Source organism: Schistocerca piceifrons, unplaced genomic scaffold (assembly GCF_021461385.2).
Source record: "Schistocerca piceifrons isolate TAMUIC-IGC-003096 unplaced genomic scaffold, iqSchPice1.1 HiC_scaffold_1296, whole genome shotgun sequence".
NCBI lineage: Eukaryota > Metazoa > Arthropoda > Insecta > Orthoptera > Acrididae > Schistocerca > Schistocerca piceifrons.
Genome location: NW_025727120.1, coordinates 5,001 through 10,000, shown reverse-complemented (window position 1 = coordinate 10,000; position 5,000 = coordinate 5,001). Strand labels below are relative to the sequence as shown.

The 5,000-nt window shown below is 52.9% G+C and overlaps 1 non-coding gene across 1 annotated transcript in view; it reads left to right on the top strand.

Annotated features, from left to right (window-relative positions):
• Positions 1–3,561: 3,561 nt before the first annotated feature.
• Positions 3,562–5,000, top strand: part of LOC124731628 — a 1,909-nt gene continuing 470 nt past the window's right edge. The window contains exon 1 of the ribosomal RNA XR_007008380.1: positions 3,562–5,000. This exon is cut by the window's right edge and continues 470 nt beyond it. This is a non-coding gene — a ribosomal RNA (small subunit ribosomal RNA).

Sequence of the window (5,000 nt, the reverse complement as noted above, 5' to 3'; positions counted from 1 at the left end):
GCACTCGCACTCGCAGTCGCAAAAACGTGGGGCAAATATATTACGCGGAAGAGTTATAACAGACCGAGCCCCACTGCATGAGGGGAGTCTTTGTCACTAATGTACACAGATGGAACATTTTGGACTGGAACCAGATTACCCGTACACACGGCGCTGATTAGTAATCAATGCAGAGCCATCAAACTACAGAATATATATACAACTGTCCGTATACATGCTGAAAGAGTCTGCCCACAATGGGAACCACACGTCAGCCAGCCACTCTGATCACGCACCACTCTCTGCTTCTAACGGGCGCACATACAATATGTAAGCACCAGCATGGAACAACATCCAGTGCATCCTCTCCGCCACATTACACAATCCACACTATCACAACCAGACCAGGAGGTCCATGCGGAAAATACAATATCCCACCCTTTCGACATCCACCATTGCGCAGATCAGGCACCAACACCCACACATGTCCTATACAACGGTGCACCCAACATCACAATAGTACCTCCTGTCACAGCGCACAAACAATGACATGAGTCAAAGACACAGGTCTGACACAAGCATAGAATTGGAGCGCCGCCTCTAATAAGCCAAAGGTGCATCCTGACGTGACAAATCTGATCATGTCACAAGCATTCACTTACTATAATCACTATCAACGAACCTGCCGCCCCCGCCCCCCCCTACACCTTTCCTTACAACAACGTGTAACCTAACCTAACCTAACCTATGTTGTACCTTAACCTAACCTATGTTGTACCTTAACCTAACCTATGTTGTACCTTAACCTAACCTATGTTGTACCTTAACCTAACCTATGTTGTACCTTAACCTAACCTATGTTGTACCTTAACCTAACCTATGTTGTGCCTTAACCTAACCTATGTTGTGCCTTAACCTAACCTATGTTGTGCCTTAACCTAACCTATGTTGTGCCTTAACCTAACCTATGTTGTGCCTTAACCTAACCTATGTTGTGCCTTAACCTAACCTATGTTGTGCCTTAACCTAACCCATGTTGTGCCTTAACCTAACCCATGTTGTGCCTTAACCTAACCCATGTTGTGCCTTAACCTAACCCATGTTGTGCCTTAACCTAACCCATGTTGTGCCTTAACCTAACCCATGTTGTGCCTTAACCTAACCCATGTTGTGCCTTAACCTAACCCATGTTGTGCCTTAACCTAACCCATGTTGTGCCTTAACCTAACCCATGTTGTGCCTTAACCTAACCCATGTTGTGCCTTAACCTAACCCATGTTGTGCCTTAACCTAACCCATGTTGTGCCTTAACCTAACCCATGTTGTGCCTTAACCTAACCCATGTTGTGCCTTAACCTAACCTATGTTGTGCCTTAACCTAACCTATGTTGTGCCTTAACCTAACCTATGTTGTGCCTTAACCTAACCCATGTTGTGCCTTAACCTAACCCATGTTGTGCCTTAACCTAACCCATGTTGTGCCTTAACCTAACCCATGTTGTGCCTTAACCTAACCCATGTTGTGCCTTAACCTAACCCATGTTGTGCCTTAACCTAACCCATGTTGTGCCTTAACCTAACCCATGTTGTGCCTTAACCTAACCCATGTTGTGCCTTAACCTAACCCATGTTGTGCCTTAACCTAACCCATGTTGTGCCTTAACCTAACCCATGTCGTGCCTTAACCTAACCCATGTCGTGCCTTAACCTAACCCACGTCGTGCCTTAACCTAACCCACGTCGTGCCTTAACCTAACCCACGTTGTCGCCTAACGTAACCCACGTTGTCGCCTAAACCTGCTCTGTAATTGTTATACGACTCGTTCAATTAGTGTAGTGTTGCCCACCCGCAACCCTCGCAATATAGTTCGCTACTCGCACTCCCCGCTCCCCTGTGTATCGCTTCATGTTAAACACCTTGCAAGTCTTGCTCACTTTCCACATGCTCCTGCTGTACACTGTAATGTGGATGGCAGCAGGACGTACATGCCGCCCCTCCCCACGTCCCCACCTTGCCCCCTGCCTTCGCAAGCTGGTTGGTGAGAACTTTGCATGTTCAATGCCCTCCGCATGCGACGTACTCAGGCTACGTTGTGGTGCGGCCTGTGTCAACTGTCCGCTAATGTCGTACGCGTAAACCACAATCTGTACTGCACATTCGTCCTTATGTACTGAATGATACATCGTGGCACATGTGTGACCGTACAACGACTGCGCCCAAAAACGGCGGACCATACAGTGCAAATATTGTGCACGCAGCTACGTGTCGTCTCCCTATGAGAGCTGGATTGCAGTGTGGTACGCCATAGAGACGTGTGGGAGGAACGGACGCCGTGGATGGCGATCAGCATGAGCTGTCTGTTGATGTATTCGGACCTAGTCGTCTCTCCTCACACACCGTGATGGCATGGTGCACCGCGTTCCATATCTGCGACATGCTACAGAGGCCGGTTGACAGTCGTTCGAGCAATGGACATCGCATACGTACGGGGGCCACCTTCCACGTATTGTCTAGGCGTGCACATTTTGTTGCGTGTATGTGGGCAGACGTAGTGTGGCGTGACACCTGACACAGGCATGCAATAATCGTGGAAGTTGCAAATGGCGATGGACGCCTGCGTTTTCTGGTGAAGTTACGCAAATGAACAAATGGTAACCTGTTGTGGTGCGGTTGTTCTCGCTAGGGGTGAATCGGTGATGGCGACGATAGGTTGAGGTACTAACCGGTTGTTCCAGCGATACCCACCATGCCGACGAAACTGAACGGCATCTGGGTGTGAAGCGATACGCGGCGGTGGCTGGGTGGGACCGTCCCCGGCCGGTGAGGGGGCGCCTCCCGGCGTGCTGGCCGCGCGGTGCGTGGGCGCACGCGCTACAGCCGGCTGGTGGGGGCGGCCAGTGGCAGGCGCGCCGGCCGACGGACGCGGCAGGCGTCGCAGCTGCGCGCCGGCGCACCCTGCGCGCGGCGCCGTGCGGCCAAAGTAGGTCCTCGCGGGCCCGGTGCGAAGCGCGGTGGACATCTTCAGTGTGCTGGTCCGATTGAGGACTGTGTGCGTTGAGGATGCGCTGCCGCCCGGCGCTCGGCGCCGCGACGCCGTCTGCTGCTCGGTCGCCCCAGCGGTTCTCGCTGGTGGTTTGTATCGCAGCTGTGCGGATGTGTTGGCGCGTGCGCTGTGCTGGGAGAGTTCGCTTCGGCACCCAAGTGGGGCTTTTGTCCTTCTGTGGCGCTGGCGTTGGAGCTGCCGGTCACCGTAGGTGGCGCGTGTTGTCTCCCGCCGGCAATGCCACGACAGCACGCTCCCGGGCCTCTGTCGGCAGCGGCAAGCTCAGTTGGGAGCACGGGTGGTCGCACCGAAAGCGTCTACTCGCCTAACTCCGGGCGATTGCGCCTCTCTCGAACCCGACCAAGTACTTGGGACGGCGCTGCGCGCCGCCGGGACCTGAGAGGGTTTCGAGGTGTATTGTGCAGGGGAGCTCAGCCTCCTCCTGTTTGCAGAATGATTGAGCGGACGCTTGCGTGTTCGCGCGGGCCCCCGGGACACACTCCCGGGCGGCCGGCTGCTCAGCTCTAGTTGACGCAGCTCCCTGGTTGATCCTGCCAGTAGTCATATGCTTGTCTCAAAGATTAAGCCATGCATGTCTCAGTACAAGCCGCATTAAGGTGAAACCGCGAATGGCTCATTAAATCAGTTATGGTTCCTTAGATCGTACCCACGTTACTTGGATAACTGTGGTAATTCTAGAGCTAATACATGCAAACAGAGTCCCGACCAGAGATGGAAGGGACGCTTTTATTAGATCAAAACCAATCGGTCGGCTCGTCCGGTCCGTTTGCCTTGGTGACTCTGAATAACTTTGGGCTGATCGCACGGTCCTCGTACCGGCGACGCATCTTTCAAATGTCTGCCTTATCAACTGTCGATGGTAGGTTCTGCGCCTACCATGGTTGTAACGGGTAACGGGGAATCAGGGTTCGATTCCGGAGAGGGAGCCTGAGAAACGGCTACCACATCCAAGGAAGGCAGCAGGCGCGCAAATTACCCACTCCCGGCACGGGGAGGTAGTGACGAAAAATAACGATACGGGACTCATCCGAGGCCCCGTAATCGGAATGAGTACACTTTAAATCCTTTAACGAGTATCTATTGGAGGGCAAGTCTGGTGCCAGCAGCCGCGGTAATTCCAGCTCCAATAGCGTATATTAAAGTTGTTGCGGTTAAAAAGCTCGTAGTTGGATTTGTGTCCCACGCTGTTGGTTCACCGCCCGTCGGTGTTTAACTGGCATGTATCGTGGGACGTCCTGCCGGTGGGGCGAGCCGAAGGCGTGCGACCGCCCCGTGCGTGCTCGTGCGTCCCGAGGCGGACCCCGTTGAAATCCTACCAGGGTGCTCTTTATTGAGTGTCTCGGTGGGCCGGCACGTTTACTTTGAACAAATTAGAGTGCTTAAAGCAGGCAAGCCCGCCTGAATACTGTGTGCATGGAATAATGGAATAGGACCTCGGTTCTATTTTGTTGGTTTTCGGAACCCGAGGTAATGATTAATAGGGACAGGCGGGGGCATTCGTATTGCGACGTTAGAGGTGAAATTCTTGGATCGTCGCAAGACGAACAGAAGCGAAAGCATTTGCCAAGTATGTTTTCATTAATCAAGAACGAAAGTTAGAGGTTCGAAGGCGATCAGATACCGCCCTAGTTCTAACCATAAACGATGCCAGCCAGCGATCCGCCGCAGTTCCTCCGATGACTCGGCGGGCAGCCTCCGGGAAACCAAAGCTTTTGGGTTCCGGGGGAAGTATGGTTGCAAAGCTGAAACTTAAAGGAATTGACGGAAGGGCACCACCAGGAGTGGAGCCTGCGGCTTAATTTGACTCAACACGGGAAACCTCACCAGGCCCGGACACCGGAAGGATTGACAGATTGATAGCTCTTTCTTGATTCGGTGGGTGGTGGTGCATGGCCGTTCTTAGTTGGTGGAGCGATTTGTCTGGTTAATTCCGATAACGAACGAGACTCTAGCCTG